The sequence below is a fragment of the Ursus americanus genome, chromosome 7 (assembly GCF_024610735.1).
Source record: "Ursus americanus isolate L20-20 chromosome 7, mUrsAme1.1.p, whole genome shotgun sequence".
In the NCBI taxonomy this organism is placed as follows: Eukaryota; Metazoa; Chordata; class Mammalia; order Carnivora; family Ursidae; genus Ursus; species Ursus americanus.
This window is the reverse complement of record NC_142133.1, coordinates 5,246,792-5,266,786: the sequence shown is the minus strand read 5'-3', so window position 1 is coordinate 5,266,786 and position 19,995 is coordinate 5,246,792. Positions and strand designations below refer to the sequence as shown.

The 19,995-nt window shown below is 48.1% G+C and overlaps 1 protein-coding gene across 4 annotated transcripts in view; it reads right to left on the bottom strand.

Moving 5' to 3' along the window:
* FHL2 (four and a half LIM domains 2) overlaps positions 1–19,995 on the bottom strand; it is a 69,945-nt gene that overhangs the window by 24,492 nt on the left and 25,458 nt on the right. Inside the window, exons 2-3 of one of the 4 annotated variants that reach the window (XM_045771643.2) lie at positions 13,089–13,274; positions 12,640–12,838 (exon numbers count right to left, since the gene is read on the bottom strand). The exons of 1 other annotated variant lie outside the window; for it this stretch is intronic. The gene's annotated coding sequence lies outside the window, so the exon portion shown is untranslated. Of the gene's footprint in view, positions 1–12,120; positions 12,269–12,639; positions 12,839–13,088; positions 13,275–19,995 lie in introns of those variants that run through there. 2 more of the 4 variants (XM_045771646.2, XM_045771644.2) reach the window with 2 other exon arrangements.

Below are 19,995 nucleotides of genomic sequence, written 5' to 3'. Positions count from 1 at the left end.
CATCTTTAGCCAAGGGATGGGATCCCCTCTGGGTGAAGAAATGAAACTCACCCTTCCAACAGTTGTGACTTTCAGTGATACTGACAAAAAAAAAAATTAGCCTGGGGGCAGTTTTGTTGTTTGCACGCATTTCACTTCCTTGAAAGTCCCCATGTTGTGGACCGTGTCACGAAAGCTAGGTGGACCTTGGATACAGGGAGAGCCAGCATCAGAGCTCTCATCCTGGCAGGGCGGTGTGTCTGCTTCAAACATGTGACGCTGCCTTACACCTTCCCTTTCTCCCTGCCCCCAAAATAGAAAGGCCAGGATAGAAACAATATGTTCATTTCTATAAAAAGATTTTCCATGAGCTCCCCTTTATGATGCATACATTTGAAGAGTAAGAAACCACGGTGTCCAGAGGGATGGGGTGTCGGAGTTGGTAAACCTGAGAGGGCAAAAGAACATTACCCTTGTCCTTGACGTGACATTGAGAAGCACAACCTGCCCTAAAGTTTTCTGAAACTGCTGTATGTCTGTGGGGGGAGGTGACTTCTCCCCAACGAAAAGATTACCCTTCCGCTGCCCAGGTATCCAGAGAGCAGGATAAAGGGGAAGGCTGGCTTCCAAGGACAGAGATTATCACGCAGTGGGAAACGCAGTGACCATGGTCAGTGGCTCTCCAGGCAACACCTCAAGCCCTTCAGAGAGGAACAGGAAGGCATCTCTGTGCCAGTCACCCTGCATTTTTCCAGGGAGCGCACAGAGCGTGCAGGGGCGGAGGGGGGAGGAGGAGGAAGTGCAGGAAGGTGGGAGGAGCTTCTCAGCCTCGTGTGCTGTCCCCATACAAACAGGCTGGAACTGCCGGAAAAAACAAGGCCACCGTGGGCGTACTTGGTGTGGAGACGTGTCCCTGGGGTGTGAAAAACACGCCCTCAGTCTTCTTCAGACAGACGTTCTCCAGTGGCAATACTAATTTGCTAAAAGTGAAAAGTCTTACCAATTATTAACTAGGGAGACTGACTACGGAATTCTGAGCCATGTTTTGCGAACTCTCATTACACTTGGCTCGATGTTCAGTGCTTTCAAACCATTTAAGAGTGAAATTCTGGGATAGCTTGTGACTTGCTGCATGGTTTATGATAACAGCAAATTTGATAGTGTTTATTAATTTTGTGCTCTTGTGTATACAAGGCCCTGAAACGGTAAGCAAAGAAAGAAACATCCTTCAAGCATCCGTACTTGGTGATTTCTGTGTTTATAGAACAATTTTTTCCAAGAGTATTAAACATGCAGCTGGACCCATGTGGCAGGATCCAGCCTTCTAAATTGCTCTTCCTGGAGTTAAAGAAAACATTATCTGGACATTCTTGTGATAACAAGATGAGGCTCTTGTGCATTTGAATTATTCTTCTGAAACCCAAAGTATAAATATCCTTTGTACTCAGGCCATCTCGGGTTACGGCAGTTATGCTGGCAGAAGATTCAATGCTTTCCTGTAATTCCTTGGTTATTGGCCCTTGAAAGTGGCAACTGTTTATGTCATCACAATTGAGTGCTGTTTTTTCCAACATATATATTTTTCCAATAAAGGTTGCCATTTACCTGTGGGGAATGAGAGACTGATTGCCTGTTCTTCTCACAAAAATAGACGAATGATTTGAGATTTTGAAATACTAACAACAAAAGGAGACAGAACTATAAAGTAGAATTTTAAAAGCTGGAAACAATTCCCGAGATTATCTACTACGACAGCTACCTCATTTCATGGATGGAGAAACGAGAGCCCACGAATATTAGTGAAAACAGAAGATCCACATGAGCGTTCCCGAAAAAGCCATGTAAGTTACAAAACACAAACTCGAGATCGAAGTCAAAAACTGGTTCCGTGGGGGCTCAGACAGAGCCCAGATCCTGCTAGAAGGATACAGACTGGGGGCATCTGGGTGCCTCAGTCGTTAAGCGTCTGCCTTCGGCTCAGGGCGTGATCCCGGCGTTCTGGGATCGAGCCCCACATCAGGCTCCTCCACTGGGAGCCTGCTTCTTCCTCTCCCACTCCCCCTGCCTGTGTTCCCTCTCTCGCTGGCTGTCTCTATCTCTGTCGAATAAATAAATAAAAAATCTTCAACAAAAAAAAAAAAAAAAGGAGGATACAGACTGTACCAGTCATCTCCTCAGAGGCCATTTCTATGTTCCTGAGCCAGTGAAAAGGGTGAACTTCTCCCATCAACGTAATGACTATGATGGTGCTTGTGTACCTGGCATGTACGCGTTTTCTACCTCCTAGCTCCACGGGGCCCGGGACATAACTAATCGAAGGGAGTAAACTCTGAGAACAAGTAAGGCTCTGCATCTGCTCAAAGTATGACTGAGGCTGTCCAGAGACAAATGTCATCAGCCCTGACGCCTCGTCCTGGCAGGATAGTGCCGAGGCTGCCACCTGCCCAGAGGGGCTGAATGAGATTCTCATGATGGTGGATCTCTCTCCCGTCTTCTCTAAGAAGTCGCTGCAATTCTAAGGATTAGGAAAGAACTTCTGTCAAACCAGTGGGTTCGGGTATAAAATGAGCACCGGTCACTGATGAGGAACAGAGCAGAACACGCTTGATCTGGAAAGTCCTCTTCTAGATTCCCAGAGAATTACATGAAGCACATACCCTGAGAGTCAAAAGAGGTAGACCAAAAGCTAAAATGAAAATGAAGGCTTCCCTTCTATCACGAAGTATTTAACACCAAGTCTCCCTTAAGTAGATGCTACCAAATAGAATACTCTATTTTTAAAAAGTGTATATTTAGGGGCACCTGGGTGGCGCAGCAGTTGAGCGTCTGCCTTCGGCTCAGGGCGTGATCCCGGCGTTTTGGGATCGAGTCCCACATCGGGCTCCTCCGCTAGGAGCCTGCTTCTTCCTCTCCCACTCCCCCTGCTTCTGTTCCCTCTCTCGCTAGCTGTCTCTCTCTCTGTCAAATATATTAATAAAATCTTTAAAAAATAAAAATAAAATAAAAAAGTGTATATTTAAATGTACACTATCAATCTCAAGCTTCCTTTCAATGGGAAAAATGTATCTATCGCTCTACATTAGAAGGTCCCCATGACTTTGCATTTTTTAATCCTATGGAACACTGATTATTTATTCATTCCAGAAGCATCAGTTGAGCTGGAACTGAGTGTCAGACGGTATACAAAGTGCTGGAAATACAAAGGTGAATACGATACAGGCCCTCCCTGAAGGAACTCGTAGTCTAGGAGGAAAACCGATACCCAGTTGATCCCTGAAAAACACAGGAGTTGGGGCATGAACCACCTGAGCCATCAAAAATCCACATACAACTTTTGACTCCCCCAAAACTAGCTACTAATAGCCCACTGCTGACCTGCAGCCTTGCCAGTAACACAAACAGCCGATGAGCACATATTTGTATGTTATATATATTATATACTGTATTCTTGCAATAAAGTAAGCTAGAGAAAAGAAAATATCATTTAGAAAATCACAAGGAAAAGAAAATACATTTATTGTAGTGTACTATGTTCACTGGCTAGTACATCCGGGTATAAGGGGCCCTGCGTGGTTCACACCCCCGTCGCTCAAGGGTCAATGACGTATCAGACAGATTATAAATCTCCACACGCAGGACAGTGACGGAGAGACACAGAGGGTCCTAGGGGCAGGCAGGGCCGACAGAGATGTCTCCCTGTGCTGGAAAAGGACAAGCCGGGTCATCCTGCAGGCCGGTGGGCTCACGACGAAGGCGTGATGAGGAGCAGAGAAGGCCGAGCACAGGAAGCTGAGAAGGTAGTCAAAGTTCAAAGAAAGGAGAGCCTGTGCGCCTGACCTCGAACTTGGCTCTGCCCCGTAGGCAGTGGGTATCTTCACGAGCCTCAGCTGAGAGTTTACTCTGTGAAGTCCCGATTTCCATGTGGGGATGAGGAAGACAAAACTTAGGGGCAGTGACTCTTTAAACGTGTTTCCAGGGTGTCGGGGTCTACTTCAGAGTCATTTCTTTAGAAAAAAATAGGACGTCTTGGATCTGTAAGGATTCTCTTTCAACCTGCTGGAGTACTATCGCCTCCCCCCCGTCTGAAGCTCTGCATCCTCCTGATGGGTTAGACCAGGCTCCTGTCCATCCCGTGGGACCCAGAAGTGCTCAGAGAAGTGAGCTGCGGCGTGCAAGCAGGCACCTGGGCACGAGGCGTGGCTGCTGACTTGCTCCTTCCTTGAACCGACTCCAAATGACAGTGGCCAGGAGTTCTGCCTGAACTCCCCGCCCAGGGCTAACTCATCCTCTGATGTCATTCCCCTTCGGCTCTGAGCAAGCAGGGTACTTGACAGAGCTGGCTGGTAGGGGCCAGGCGTGGCTCCAGGCCCTGCTAACTGCTCTGGGTGAGGCGAGCCCCAGGGCACAGAGGGCTGGGAAGCAGGCGAGGAGACACCCGGCTCTCTCTCTCGGGGTTGGGGTCTCCTGCCGGCCCAGCTTTGGGGCAGGTAGGAAAAGAAAGGCTCCCTGAGCCCTGGAGCGGTGGTGCACAGGCTCACCTACCAACCACATTACTATTATTTTAAGTCCCCAGGCTTATAAATGCGGGTTATTTTTATCTCTGCAGATTTAAAAACTGTGAAACAAAGTTTGAGAGGGTGGAAGTGTCAGAGCTGGGAACACTGAAAAGAAACACAGAGAAGGGGAGGAGGAAGGAGAAGTAGAGATGGGAAGAAGCAGGAGAAAGACAGGAGGGTGAAGAAGGTAGAAAGACACAGGGACACTAGGAGCCAGGAAGCTCATGCACTTTCTTTTCTTTTCTTTTTTTTTTTTTTTTTACAGGAGAGCTGTCTTGGGAATACAGGGAGGAGGCTGGCGAGCCGGCCAGCCCATGAGTGCCAGGTACCTGGCCTGTCCTTCCCAGGAGGAGGCCTACTGGGCCCCAGGGCTTGCCTAAAAATGCCAGATTTGCAGAAGAGGTCTCCCTTGAGCCTCTTTATTCTTCATATGTCTTTGAAGCTTATGTCTTCAAAGCTCCCTTTATTCCACTACGGACTTTGATCTGACCCCAGATATGCCATTGTCGTCCTTCTCCTCCTCAAGACCCTCAGTATCACCCTGCTTTTCTAACGTAGTCAGTTCTTAAACAGAAATCTGCAAATATTCCCGAATCCTTCCCACGACACGAGCAGCCGCGTCCCTAAGTCAGTCTCTGCTGAAGCCACATCCATCTTTAAATGACGCTAGTGGGAAATTCCATTGCTTATCAACAGTCAGGACTTTCTGGAGAGAATTCAGAAAATCAGCCTGCTGCTCTTTTCAAAGAATGTTTTAAAAATGCAATGATTTCATGACATCATCTGACACCGCAACCACCTGTGTCCCCCACCAAACCATAAGCCCTGTGAAGGCAGGCATACTGCGGTGGCCTCGCCCCCAGGTGATAAACACAGGGTCAGCCGCTTGATGAATACTTGCGGAATGAATGGACAAACGGATGAGGGGTACAAACATGTGGGCAAAAATCAAGAATGAAAATGAGGAATGTTTTATGTGAACCATCCCCTTTGCATACCAAACCCGAAATGTAATGTGGTTTGGCATCCGACGCTCTGAACATTTCTAATGTAACAGACCGCGAGCGTCATCGCTTCTCCTGTGTCCCTGGCCTCTGTCCCCCTTCCAGATAAACCGCGGCTTCCACAGCGGGTAGACTCTCTCTTACTGTGTTGGGACTGCACACCGCTGTGAACACACGGCTGCACGGTCCCGGGGAGGCCTGGTCAGGTCAAGGAGCGGAAACCCACCGGATGCTTCCAAGCATCTCTGCAAAGAAAGCTCTAGATCCCCTGACACAGGCTCCAGATACCAGGGAAAAGTCCTGGATGTTCTGCAGGGACACAGCTTGCCTATAAATCCAAGATACTCTGTCCAAGGGCTCAGGTTCTCACACCTGCAGCTGTAGCCGGACAGCAGCCTGCACACTTTGCTTTCCTGTGCACGGAAGTGTTGGCACAGAAATGGGGCTCACCTCTAACACTCTAGTGTCTAGCTGAACTGTTTCTTTTAAATAAAAATCCCAGTGAACAAAAGAGAGGTGCAAGTACAAGGAGTTTGCTATTTGAAAGAATAAAAGTATGCATTTAGAATCCATTCGAAATTGATTGGTTTTAAAATTTTTATTTATTTGAGAGAGAGAGAGAGCATGAGTGGGGGAAGAGGCAGAGGGAGAAGCAGACTCCCTGCTGAGCATGGAGCCCGATGTGGGACTCCATCCCAGCACCCTGGGATCATGACCTGAGCCAAAGGCAGACACTTAACTGACTGAGCCATCCAGGTGCCCTGAAATGGATTTTTAGATGGTTGGTAAGGTGTAAAATTAACTAGGCCTACTGCTATTATGATAAATGTCTGGATTAATTTAATGAGACTTTACCAAGTATATGGGCAGGGATCAGGGATGTTTTACAATTTGGTATAGAAACAGGTAACTTTAAAAAAATTTAAAAAATTTTTTTATTTTTCTCTGATGGTTTTATGAAACGTTCTGTGTGAGGGCTGCCTGGGAGGCTTGGTCAGTTGGGCGGCACGCTCTTGATTTCAGCTGAGGTCATGATCTCTGGGTCCTGGGATGGAGCCCCAGCATCGTCGGGCTTCGTGCTCAGTGGGGAGTCTGCTCAGGGATCCTCTCTCTCCCTCTCTTTCTGCCCCCCACCCTCCTCTAGTGTCCCCTCCTTTCTAAATTAAACAAATAAATCTTTTTTTTTTAAAGGGAATACTTTGTATGAGAGACAACGCTTGACTAAGGAAAACTGCTACCTTCCCGATTACCTTTGGAATACTGAATAATGAAAAGAAATGGGAAAATAATAAATGCAAGGTTTTGGACCTTAAGTCCATGAATACAAGAATGTTGATGCTGATATGATGTATTCTCCACGTACTATTTTAGGCACTGGGAGAAAACTGGGAAAAAATATAGGATCTCTAAAAGAGTTCCAGAATAGTTCTAGCTCCAAAGAATTTAAATCACCTTTAAGATATTATCTTGTCATTTAATCTCAAAACATGTCAGTTCAGCCAACGAAAGACAAGCATAATTATGCAGGCGAGAATGGTGGGCTGACTCGGGCTCATAAATCACCCCAGGGAAGGGGCTTTGGGGGGGGCCCCACCCTAGAGCTCTACCACCGCCTTCCTGGGAACATGTGGACACATTATTTATGCTTTGCTTCCACAGGAGCAAAATGAAATCCACTCACTCTCATCAGTCTCCCCCAATCTCCAAAAGGCAGCTCATTGTTTGTTTTCTGTCTGCCCGGCCTTCCATCTGCTGTGAGCACCCCCAGCCTCCTCCTACGGCGACGCCCAACGTCCACGACGGACTGGCCTCTTCCCTCTCCCGGTCCTGCTCCTTCACGGTGCTGCTTTAGCATACGGCGTCGGGGGCCTGTCAGCACAGACTCGCACATCTCCGGCTAATCCTCATTGGTTCCAAAAGTTGTGTCATCAAACACGCACAGATCCATTTTCTTTTTGACTAAAAACCTAAATATTTCCACACGTCAAGGATGCCCTGTGACATTCGTTTTCCTCACCCACAACTCTTCTCTTCCTGGCACAGACATCCCCTGCCTCCCTTAGTACCACAAGCCTAAAGATCTTTAAGCCACAGACGGACTCAGGGAAGGAAACGTGCGGATTACAGAGGCCAAGGACGAGTGTGATGACACACGACGTCCAAGTTCAGACTTGGTGTGAGAATCACTCAGGAGAACTGAACGAATGGTCGGGAGGCCAGACGCTGCCCCCGGCCTCTCATCAGATCTCCAGGAAGGGGCCGTATTTTACAGCAAAAGGAAAGGCAGCACCACCAGCAGCCAAACAGTCATGGAATCGTTAAAAAGCAAGACCGATCGCTGGTGGGAAAATTTTTTTTTTAAAGATTTTATTTATTTATTTATTTGCGAAAGAGACAGAGAGAGAGAGCAAGTGAGCACGGGGAAAGGCAGAGGCAGGGAATCTCAAGCAGACTCCATGCTGAGCGGGGAGCCTGACATGGGGCTCGAATTCACGACCCATGAGATCATGACCTGAGATGAAACCCAAGAGTCAGACCCTTAACTGACCGAGCCACCCAGGTGCCCTGTTGGCAGGAGAATTTTTAAGCAAAGTTACTAGAGCACTGTATTAGTCAGGTTCTCTAGAGAAACAGAACCAGTAGGATATATACATATGTATACATAGATATATATATATGTGTGTATATATATATATACACACATATATACACATGCACACACACACACACACACACACACACACACACACACACACATATATATAAAGAGATTTGTTATAAGGCAATGGTTCACACTATTATGTCCCAAGACCTGCAGAAGGCCTGAGAACCAGGCCTTACAATGGTATGTTACAGTTCAAAAGCCAGCAGGCCCAAGACCCAAGAAGAGCTGAGTTTCAGTTCGAGCCCAAAGGCTGGAAAGGACCAACGTCCCAGCTCTGCAGTCAGGAAGGTCGAATACCCTCTTACTAGTTTTCTCTTAGCCTGAGTCTGAAGGCCATAAGAGACTGATAGCCCAGCCCAACAGTCAGGCAAGAGGGATTCCCAGCTGCTCTGCCTTTATGTTCAGATCTTCAACTGCTTGGATGAGGCCCACCCATATTGGGAAGGGTAGTCTGCTTCACTCAGTCTATGGATTCAAATGTTAGTCTCACCCAGAAACACCCTCTCAGATACACCCAGAAGAAATGTCTGAACAACTGTCTAGACATCCTGCAGCCCAGTCAAGCTGACATAAAATTCACCATCATAGGGCCCAAAGTCGAAATCCACAATTCAGGACTATAGAAGCACCTGGTGACTCCACCCCAAAGTCACAATGCTTGCTTGGTCTCCTGGAAGACCAGGTTCTTGGTCACTAAAGAAGAGCCTGGGCATTTTGCTCAAGTTGGTCATGTTTAGGAAGTGGCTTCTCAGTATGATTCCATGTGATAATGGGCTTTGATGGAATTCTCATAATAAAACTACACAGGAATTATCCAATATCTTTTTTGCTCACTCAAGCTCAAGGAGCTTTTTACCTCATGACATCTGGGGCAGAGAGAAGCTTACCTACTCCAGCCCCCTTGTTGACAAATGAAGCAGTCCTAGCCCCAGGGGCTGGGTAATAAATCCTTAGATGCAGAACAGGGATAGAACTCAGTCCTCCTAGGGCGCCTGGGTGGCTCAGTCAGTTAAGCACCTGACTCTTGATCTCAGCTCAGGCCATGATCTCAGGGTCATGAGATTAAGCCCTTCATGGGGCTCTGTGCTGGGTGTGGAGTCTGCTTAAGATCCTCTCCCTTTCCTTCTGCTCCTCCCTCCCCTTGTTCTCTCTCTCTCTCTCTCAAATAAATTTATTTTAAAAAAAGGAACCCAGGCCTCCTGATGTCCAGCCTGACTATTTTTCAATCTCCTATAAGGCTCTGTTTGTCTGTAGCTCAGACTTCTTTCAGTACCGGAGGTGGTTTAACAAGCGACTGTGGACCAAACTATGCATCAGAAGGCCTCCTTGAAGTATTCAGGTATGACCCCAGTACTTTAGTGATGGGAACTCAGCCTCTCCAGTCACGCTGCCTGGGGTCAGATCAAAGGGCCACCACGTACGGGCTGGGAAAGCTTGAACAAGTTACTTTGATCTCTCTGTGCTTCAGTTCCTCCGCAAAGACAAGGATGATATTGATATGTATACTACTTATGATGTGCAGGCTTGATGACACCCCTTCAAGCCACGATCGCCTCTCTGTTTCCCAGCTGAAGAAACTGAGGTACCAGGGATTAGGTGACTCAGTTAAGGTTGCACAGCTAGATGTGGAGGCATGTGAAGTCAGGCAGCCTTGCTCCAGCCACACATGCCCACTAGCCTCTCCCACCTGTCTAATAGCATATCTGTGAGGATTAAATGAGACTGTGAATGTAAGTGCCCAAAACAGTGCCTGGTCTATAATAAGCCGATTTAGCCCTTATGAATATGCTGCTGTGTGAAAAGCAATTTAAAGCATGGAATGATAATAACCTCTGTGGAAACCCAATTCTGTATACAGTTGGCACTCCAGCAACTCGGGTTTGAACTATGTCCACTTACATGTAGATTTTTTTGCATAAATACAGCACTGTGAATGTATTTTCTCTGATGATTTTCTGAATAATGCTTTCTTTTTTCAAGCTTACTTTATTGTAAGAATACAGTGTACAATACATATAACATATGTAATACGTGTTGACTAAATGTATGTGATTGGTAAGGTTTCCAGTCAACCGTGATTAAATTTTGGGCGGGTAAAAAGTTATACTTGGATTTTCAACTGCACTGGGGGGGGGGGTCAGCATCCCTAACCCCCATGTTGTTCGAGGGTCAAATGTATTAAGTGATAATCCTTCGGAATTCAGAGGAAAACACTGTGAAAAATATTTTACATAAATGCACAACTGAAATGTTCTTCATTGAGTTTGGTTCTATGGGCGTTTAATCATCAGGCTAGAAGTCCTTGTACTTCTAAGACTTGCCTGAAATGTTCGGTGTAAATCACCCTCAGGATATCAGAGCTTTCCCCCTCTAACATATTAAAACACAGGTAAGCAGAGCTAGTGCCAAAGCTCCATATGGCCTTGTGTTTCGAACACAGTTCTCCTGCTTATGAGCCCCAGCTGTGATTTATTACCTCCCAAAATAAGTGCAAGGCAGTGCACACGTAAGTGCACATTATGGAAGGCAACAGTATACATTTCATTTAACCTGGGTTAGACTAGTTAACGGAAACCCAAACCGGGATCTGAAAAGAAGCATGATTGATTCTTAATTTAAACAGGAAACAACATTTAACATTTCTTCCCAAAATTTCAGGTATGCTAAAATAGCACCCGGGTACCGCTAAGGAGGATCAGAATTTTTCTCGTTTAAAATAAGCCCACATTTTAAAATCTGATAGTTCAGTCTTTTAAGTTCTACCCGAGTCAATGCCTGAGGCCACATCGGGAGCTCCACATCTTTGGACCGCAGGGGAGTGCCCCGGACACCCCCACAGGCAGATGGCAACCGTGTTGCTCGCCGCTGGGACAACTCGCTCACACTCCCAAGTCTTGGTCCCCAGGGAGGGCAGGGGCGGTCACCTCCCCGCACTGGGACCGGCGGCCAGCCTTTGCCCAGGGCTCTCCCGTGGGTGGCAGTGACCCTGCTCCCACCCCGTGGTGACCTGCCTGGCCAGGACTCGCTGGGACTCGGTCTTCCTTCCTGGCAAGGGGCGGCGGGTCCCTTCTGCCTACAGCGCCCCCCCCCCCCCCCCGGCTCTCCCCAACATGGTTCAGCTCCCCTTCCCTCCGGTCTCCTCCAAGGCTTGGGTCCCTTCTCCCCGAGGCTCAGCTGCCCAAGGCTCAACTTCCCTCTCCTGCGCTCCCCCAAGGTTCGATCTCCTCTCCCAGGTGTCCTCCTTCTACCTAGCTCCCTTCTCCCCGCCTTTCTCGGGGTCTCCCCTGCGACTCCGTGTCCCTCTCCCCGGGTATCCCCCACGGTTCTGCTCCCCTCTCCCGGAGTCACCCCGCAGCTACGCTCCCCTCTCTCAGGTATCCCCACGGTTCTGCTCCCCTCTGCCTGGGTCTTGCCCAAGGCTCGGATCCCTTCTCCCCGATGTCCCCACAATTCTGCTCTCCTCGACCCGGCTTTTCTCGGGGTCTCCCGCGCGGCTCCGCTCCCCTCTCTCTGGGTAACCCACGGTTCTGTTCCCCTCTCCCAGGTGTCCTCACGGTTCTGCTCCCCTCTGCCCGGGGTCACCCCGCAGCTATGCTCCCCTCTCCCCAGATCTCTCCAAGGTTCAGTTTCCCTCTCCCGGGTCTCCCCCGCATCTCGGCTCCCCGGTCTCCGGGTCGCCTCCAAGGCCTGGATCCTCCTCCCCAGGTGTCCCCCACGGTTCCGCTCCCTCCCCCCAGGGCGCCCCCTCGGCTCGGTCCCCCTTTCCCGGGGTCTCCCCCGCATCTTCGCTCCCCTCTCCCGGGTGTCCCCCACGCCTCGGCTCCAGTCTTCCCGGCTCTTCCGCGGCTAGCCTCCCCCCACCCCGGGTCCCCAAGGTGTCGGCTTCCCGCGGGGGGCGCGGGCGGAGGGCACTCACCGCGCGGCGCGGGCGGGCTCTGGGGACCGGGCGGGCGGCGGGCGGGCGTCCCGGGGCGACGGCGGCGCGGGGCTGCGGCGGGGCGGCTGGCCGGGTGGAGCGCGGCGGCTCCCGCCCGCGAGAACCCCCGCCGTGTCATTTGACCATATAAGGAGACGCACGCCTCCGAGACGCCGGCGGCGCGGGCTCGGCGCGCGGGCCGCGGCGTGGGGGCGCGGGGGAGGGCGCCCGTCCGCCTCCCGGTGGCCGGGGCGCTCGCGGACCCCGACTCTTTGTGCGCCTGGGGCTCCGATACCCCCGGGTCTCTAAGGCGCGGGGTTACCGGGGCTCCGTCCCTGGCATGGGCTCACAGGGCCGAGTGGGGGCAAGGGCCGCGCGCGGGCCGCCGCGGCTGCCACCAGGGTCTCCCCACGCCGGGGCGCAGTGGCAGGGGTCTCCCCACGCCCTCACTCTCCACCCGGGTCCGGGGAACGCGACGCCAGCTGAAGCCTGAGAACGGGTGGGGGTGGGCTGCCTTACGGGGACCGCCGATCCGGTCTTGCAGGGGCAGGAGGCCGGCGTCTGGGATGTATCTGCGCCGTGGGCTTTTCCGCCTTACCCCGCAGACCCCTCTCGGTCACGAAAGGAGCCGAGCAGATGGCCAGAGAGAATGGATCGTGCCAGGTTCTTTGTTCCGCTAGGCAGGGGCCAGGGGGCTGTTTAGACGTTCTGTTGTTCCCTTGGGGCGAGAAAACAAAGGTGAGCTGGAGAGAGTGCCTCCCGGAAGCGCAGCCCCTGCGCGGGCAGCCCACACTTAGCAGGGACAGATGCACCCCTGCACCCGCAAGAAAGGGGGCATCGGGGTAGAAATGCTTGCTCTTGAGTGGGTGGCCAGCCTTCCCTGCCCCCCCCCCCCCCAGAAGATGGGCTGATGCGAGGACAGCAGCGGGAGAGAGCAGGAATACTGGGGGCAGACATGTTATATTTACCAAGCAGTGGGCCTCAGAGAAGGAAGAGCTACGGGCTTCTTCTCTCTTGGTTGACGCTCAGTGTCTGGGGCTATTCGAGACTCTGTGGGTCTCCATCATGGAATCACAGATCTTGAGAGTCCTATAAGCTACGCTCATTGAGCACGAGCCCCGCATGTGATATCCTTTGCTTCTCACCCCTTGAAGCTAAGGATTAATACCCCAGTGTTAAGGTGAGGAAATTTCAGCTCAGAGAGATTTGCTCAAGGCCAGCTGAGATTTGACCTGGAGTCTGTCAGATGGCAAAGCCCTGCGAGTAGCTTACAGGACAGGACATGCCCCTCATCCCACCAGTCACTCCGTTGCCCTCCAGAGGGCCGAGATGGGCTACAGCAGTGAGCCCAGACAGAGCTGGATGTGGGGAATCCAGCCTTCCTTCCCCCATTCCTCCCTGAACCTGACAGGTTCTCTCCAAGGACGAAAGTATGGGCTCCAGACCTGCACTCCCACCCATAGTCAAAGCAGGTCAGTATCTTGAGCAAAGCCTGTGTAGACAAGCCTCTTCCCGCTGACAGTTATCTAGACTTGTTGTCTGTATAGTTGCAGGTGACAGAATGATCTTCCAGAGAGAACAAGAGAGAGAGAGAGAGCTGAGGGAAAATCAAAACACTTAAGGAGCAGCAATGAATAGGATGGACTTGAATAGCTGCTGGAACAAAGAGCACACTATTTCAAAAATAAATTTTCATGAGACAGTCTGGGGAAGTGTGACACTAACAAGGCAGTGGATGACATTGATAAGTTATTATGAATTTATTTTAGGTGTGATAATGAAATAGTACACACACGCACGCACATATTCTTAAAGCCCTTAGCTTTCAGAAATAGAGCCAGAATATTTACCAATGAGATTACATTATGTCTGAAATTGTTGCAAAATAATTTGAGGTGGGGGAATGAATAGGGCCAATATATAAAAGAGTATCCACCATGGATTAATGGTAACTGGAAGCTGGGCGATGGGTGTGTGGGGGTTCATTCTACTAGTCTCTTTCCTTTTGTAGTGCTTGAAAAATTCTGTAATGGAACATTTTTTAAAGTACAGATGCACATACCATTTGACTTTGACCCAGCGTTTCCCCTTACAGGAAATTATCTTACAGATAGACGTGCTCATGTGTAAATTGATATACATACAAGAGTAAGCCTTGTGGAATTCTTCATAATAGCAAAATATTGGAGCATGTTATATGTTCAACAACAGGGACTAGTTAAATATTGTTTGGTACATTTTACAGTTATTTCTATATGCAGCTGTTAGAAAGAACAAGGTAACTAACTATATTTATTGATTTGGCATGATCTCCAAGTTCTGTCTATGGAAAGAAAAGTAGCTAGTAACCAAATATTTGTATTAAGAAAGGAAGGGAGGAAGACAATGTATACATATAATAGTGGTTGCCTCTGGGGAGATGTGGGGAGCTGGGGCCAGGAGTGGAAGGAAGATTAAGTTTCACTCTTTACTCTTTTGTTTCTTTTAAATTTTGAGCTATATAAATATATCATTCATTCAAAAAATAAAAATATTTTAGGGGCGCCTGGGTGGCTCAGTCGTTAAGTGTCTGCCTTTGGCTCAGGGCGTGATCCCGGCGTTATGGGATCGAGTCCCACATCGGGCTCCTCTGCTGGGAGCCTGCTTCTTCCTCTCCCACTCCCCCTGCTTGTGTTCCCTCTCTCGCTGGCTGTCTCTCTCTCTGTCAAATAAATAAATAAAATCTTTAAAAATAAATAAATAAAAATAAAATATAAAAATATTTTAAAAATTAAAGCAACACATGCTCCTTTAAGACAAATAGGAAACAAGTTTGTTAAACAGACTTTATAGAAAATCAAGGAAGTTTGCTAGAAATAGAGGCAGGAGGAATATAGTTCTGAGCTGAATGGTACATACTTTTGGGAACAATTTAAATCAAAAGACAAACTATTTTTAAATTAAATTTTTGGGGTGCCTGGGTGGCTCAGTTGGTTAAGAGTCTGCCTTTGGCTCAGGTCATGATCTCAGGGTCCTGGGATGGAGCCCTTGTGGGCTCCTCGCTCAGTGGGGAGTCAGCTGGAAGATTCTTTTTCTCCCTCTCCAGCTTCCCCTCCCCCTGCTCATGCTCACTCTCTCTCTCAAATAAATAAATAAAATCTTTTAAAAAACAAATTTTTAGGAGCATCTGGGCGGCTCAGTAGGTTGAACGTTGGACTCTTGATTTCAGCTCAGGTCGAGATGTCTGGGTCCTGGGATCAAACCCTGCTTCAGGCTTGTGCTCAGCGGGGAGTCTGTGTATCCCTCTCCCTCTGCTCCTTCCCCTGCGTGCTTATGCACTCGTTCTCTCTCTCTTTCTCTCTCAAATAAATACATACATAAAATCTTTCAAATAAAATAAAATATATTTTTAAAAGGCAGGATGGTAAAATGTATTTTGAAACATTCTATCTTTTATACCATTGTATTTGCAGGGCCTAACTATAGCGCATGGCACATAGTATGTGCTTAATTAAAACAGATACTGAATGAATGGATGGATCACAGAAGACTTGTTTAATATGTGGCAAGTCTTTCATTTTGTAATTGATTATTCTATAGTATAGCAGATAGAATATTATAGAAAATAGAATGCTATGACGATATAACTTGCTCTCTGGAATCAGGTCTGGATTTGAATCCCTGTCCTACCTAGGATTTACTGAGGTGGCCTCAGGCAACCACAAAATCTCCCTAACCTTCAATCCACTCATATGTAAAATGGGTGAATAACATATACTTTGCAAAATTCTTGAGAGGATCCTTTGAGATGACTCATGTAAACCACAAAGCAGTGTTAGTATAGTCCTTGGCACATAGTAGGGCCTCAGTAAATATTAGCTTTTATTCCATGGTATTTTGTTTGACAGTAAAGGGAAGATGAATTCAGAATAAGAAGGAAATGTGAAGGTGGTGAAAGGTACAATTTTCCAGTTATAAAATAACTCAGTCCTGGGGAGGTATGTACAGCATGGTAACTAGAGCTAATAACACAGTTTTGCATATTTGAAAGTTGCTAAGAGAGTAGATTGTAAAAGCTCTCACCGCAAGAAAAAAATGTAACTGTGATAGATGTTAACTAGACTTATTGTGGCGATCATTTAGCAATATCTACAATTATCAAATCACCATGGTGTGCACCTGAAACTAACATAATATTATATGTTCATTATATCTCAATAAAAAAGGAAGGAAAGAGACTTAATTCTCATCAGAAGGAAGGATTAAAGTTGAGATTGTATTCTAAAGGTAAAAGATTGTTTTTTTGACAGAAAAATTCTCTGCTATGGATAAAAGGTTAATTTGTGGAAGAAAAGAAATTAAGAAATTATATTTCCTGGGAAGGCATAGAGGCAACTCTGATAGATAATTCAAGCAATTCAAACTTCTCTTATTCATTTCAATTCTGTAATTCCCTCACCAGCCAGCATCACCCTGACTTCTTCCTCTTTTATGGGGGGTGGTTTCAGGAATGGGGTAACGAAGAAGCAGGGAAAGAAAGGGAAGGCTCTGTGGCATAGGCCAGTGGTTCTCGAAGTGTGGTCCAGGGCCAGCAGCATCAGGATTACCCAGACACTGATTAGAAGTAAAACATTCCCTGTGTTTTAACAAGCCCTGTAGGTAATGACTAATAGTACCTTGAGGTAAAATACTCCCTACTGATTCCAACTCTGGACTCAGTAATTTACCAGAAACCCAGATGTTAGTTTCTAGGGGGGTTGGGGAAGTAGAAACAGATACACTAAACACAGACAGGCCTCTGGAACTCTAAAATTCAATTACAAGCATTACTTACTCTGCCAGGTACTTCACCGGAGGGAAGCACAGGTAGAAATGAACTCTCAAATCCAATGGCAAGTATTACTCCGTGGGATACTTCATGGGAGGGAAGCACAAAGTAGAAAACTTAAAGGCAAATCCTAGCAGCCTGTGTTTCAGTGGTACAAATGCTGAAACCTAATTCTCTCCTCCGAGAGGGCCAGAGAGGAAGGCACAGCTTCCAGAAGTGTGGTCAGCTCTGGTGGTGGGGGAGCAGGTGGGAGAGGGGGTGGTCAGCCCGGGGTCTCCTCCTGACCGTGGCCACCTCGAGGGTACTAGGAGACCTCACCAGCACCAGGAAGAAAGGGAACACATGAAAACAGGCAGAAGTTCAAGACCTCCCTATGTCCCTTACCCTAACTGACAATTTCAATGAGGATTTTTACAGCACTCCTCCCATTTCAGAAGCAGAACTTCTCACAGGCAGTTCTGCCCACTCAAACCGTGGGCAGGAAGCTGTTGGAAGATTTGCCGTTGATTCAGAGGTAATCATTCTTAATTGCCTCAGATGGTTGGAGGGTGAGTGTCTAAGATCATAAAAGCTGGCGGTAAGACCTGAGTTCTTGCTCTGTTCCTGGGAAGGGAGCGGGGTGAGGGGCAGGTCTGTGCATGCCTCCCTATGACACAGCAGCACCTCAGTATGCTGGCTCAGACCCCTGGCTCACTTTTTTAAAGCAGGATTTGCCTGAATGGAGAGGGAACATTTCTAACAGAGATGACCGTGCAGGCAGGGCATTCACCTGCCTGTGCCCCTGAGCTTGGGAGCTCGGGCACCTCCATGTCCCCTGGAGCAAACCAAAGGAATTTGGTCTGGTTTACAGCTGTGTTCTCATAGGCGCCCAGATGTTGCCCCTGTGCCTGTTAAGACTTTCAGGAAAAACCTAGCCCTTCAGGAGACACAAACTCTTTTCCTTCTCCCCCCGCCCCCCAGCCTTGCTCTGATTGGGGAGGGGGGAAGCTTGGCTTTTTCTTAAGACACAGAGTTTCCATATCCTGGTTCTTTGTTCTCTCTTTTTCCAAACTGATTTAATGGATGCAAATAGTCACAGTGTTCAAAACCTCAAAACATGTCTGACTTCGAGCCAAATCCACACACAACTCCATGATTTTCTGAGTTTGCCATCATTGGTTAAAGCTGGTCTGGAGTATTTCATGCAAGTTTCCGTCGTGGCTTTGATAACTCATTTAAGAAGGGTTCTGTTTGGCAGCCTCGCGGCCAATAAAACGAAACCATTCACACTGCGGTTCGTTCCTGTGAGGCGCAGAGGCCAGTCGTGGATCAGGAAATGCTGCTGGACTGTTTCAGATGAAAACAATTTCTCATGTGGGCCCTGGAAATGTTTGCTGCTTCTCTGAGACCTTTTTGTCTCTGATTTCAGCCCTTTTCTGCAGTAACCCAGTCACTTCTCTGTTTGCCAACAGTTTTACTCTGTTTTTCCTCTGTCCGCTCTTCCAAAACCCATTGAAAAGAAGTGTAAATGTCCGAGGCCTGCGCAAACCTAGCAAAATTCTGTTTTGAATGAACCATGTTTGCTTCCCTACAATCCCTGAAGTGCTTTTCCCGGTGGCCTCTGCCAGTTCTTCCTGGAGGCCCTGAAATGGGAGCATCTCATGCCCACTTGGTTCTCAGAATGTGAGATTTGAACTACAGTGAAGTCACAAGTATTCATTGTGAATTAACTTTATGAATGAGCACCGCAACTTTAAAATCCCCAGTGCGCCCTCCCTGCCACTCAAGTCTTCTCTGTGCTATTTCCACTTTGATTAGGGTCCTTAACAGAAAATCCAGTGGTCTAGCTAGGAAGAGCCCGGGCTGCCAGGAGGGGCGGAAAGGACGGGGCTCCAGCCCAGGCGCACCTGCCGGGCTGTATGTGCGTGCCACCCGCCACCCGTGCGTGTCCTCTTTACTTAATTTCTGAAACAAAGGATGGCCCCTCTTCTCACTTTGAAGGGTTATTTGAAATTACGTAATCCTTCTTGAAGTTATTTTTATAGTTAATCAATCCCTGAAAAATTTCCAAAGTGTCTCCTGCCATAGAAATGATTGTGCATGGCACGTATTGCATGGAGCACTGGGTGTTATACGCAAACAATGAATCATGGAGCTTTACATCAAAAACTAAGGATGCACTGTATGGTGACTAACATAACAATAAAAAATTTAAAAGAAAAAAGAAAAAAAGAAATGATTGTGCAGCGTGGTATGTGACGTTTGTGGGTGACAAATAGCTGTATTTTATGTTGCTTTATGTTCTCCTAAAAACACAAGTGTTTCAGAAGGTGCTTTAACGTGGGGCCTGAGAGTCACGAGAGAGCTTCCTGGGACCGCCAGGCTTTGTGGGACAGCACTGCAACGGTCCTTGACTGCTGGGAACCAGGAAAAGATTTCCTAAAATGTCTGACCTTCGCTGGATCCTGGCAGTACTATTTGCCCCCCAAAGAATCTTTTCAAATTCTGGCCCATCCTAACCGCACACATATTTTTGGAAACTTCTGCACAGTTAGAGATGCTGAGGAATGACTCTGTAACTGTTCCAGATTCGTCATTGCCTCCTGCAGGGATGGAGGGGCTCCAGGGGCAAAACACTGTCAGATACCCAAATTGTTCCTTAGCTGTCTTTAAACTCAGTAAGTGCCTCTTCCTTTCCCTTCCTTCCTTCCTTCCTGCCTGGCTGTCTTCCTCTTTCTCTCCCTCTCTCCCATTCTCTCTCTCTTTCCTTCCTTCTTCCCTCCCGCCCTTCCCCTGTCTTTCTCTGGTTTCGTTTCAATAATCTGAAATTACGCTTTCCTCTTGCAGATGGCCTTACCACAACCTGGCTCCCTGATCTTGTTACCGTTTTAGGGACCCAGTTCTGTCTCCCACCCTGTCTGTGTGGCATGCCTATTTCCCTATATTGTCACCGGTCCCTGGAGTTTCCAGGTTGGGCTGAAAGCAGAGGAAAGAAATGCTTGGAGGTTTTCTGTTTTGAAGAGTATGTTTGGAAAGTCATCAAGTCAGGAGAACAGGGGCTTCCCACGTAAGTCGGGAGGTCCTTGAGA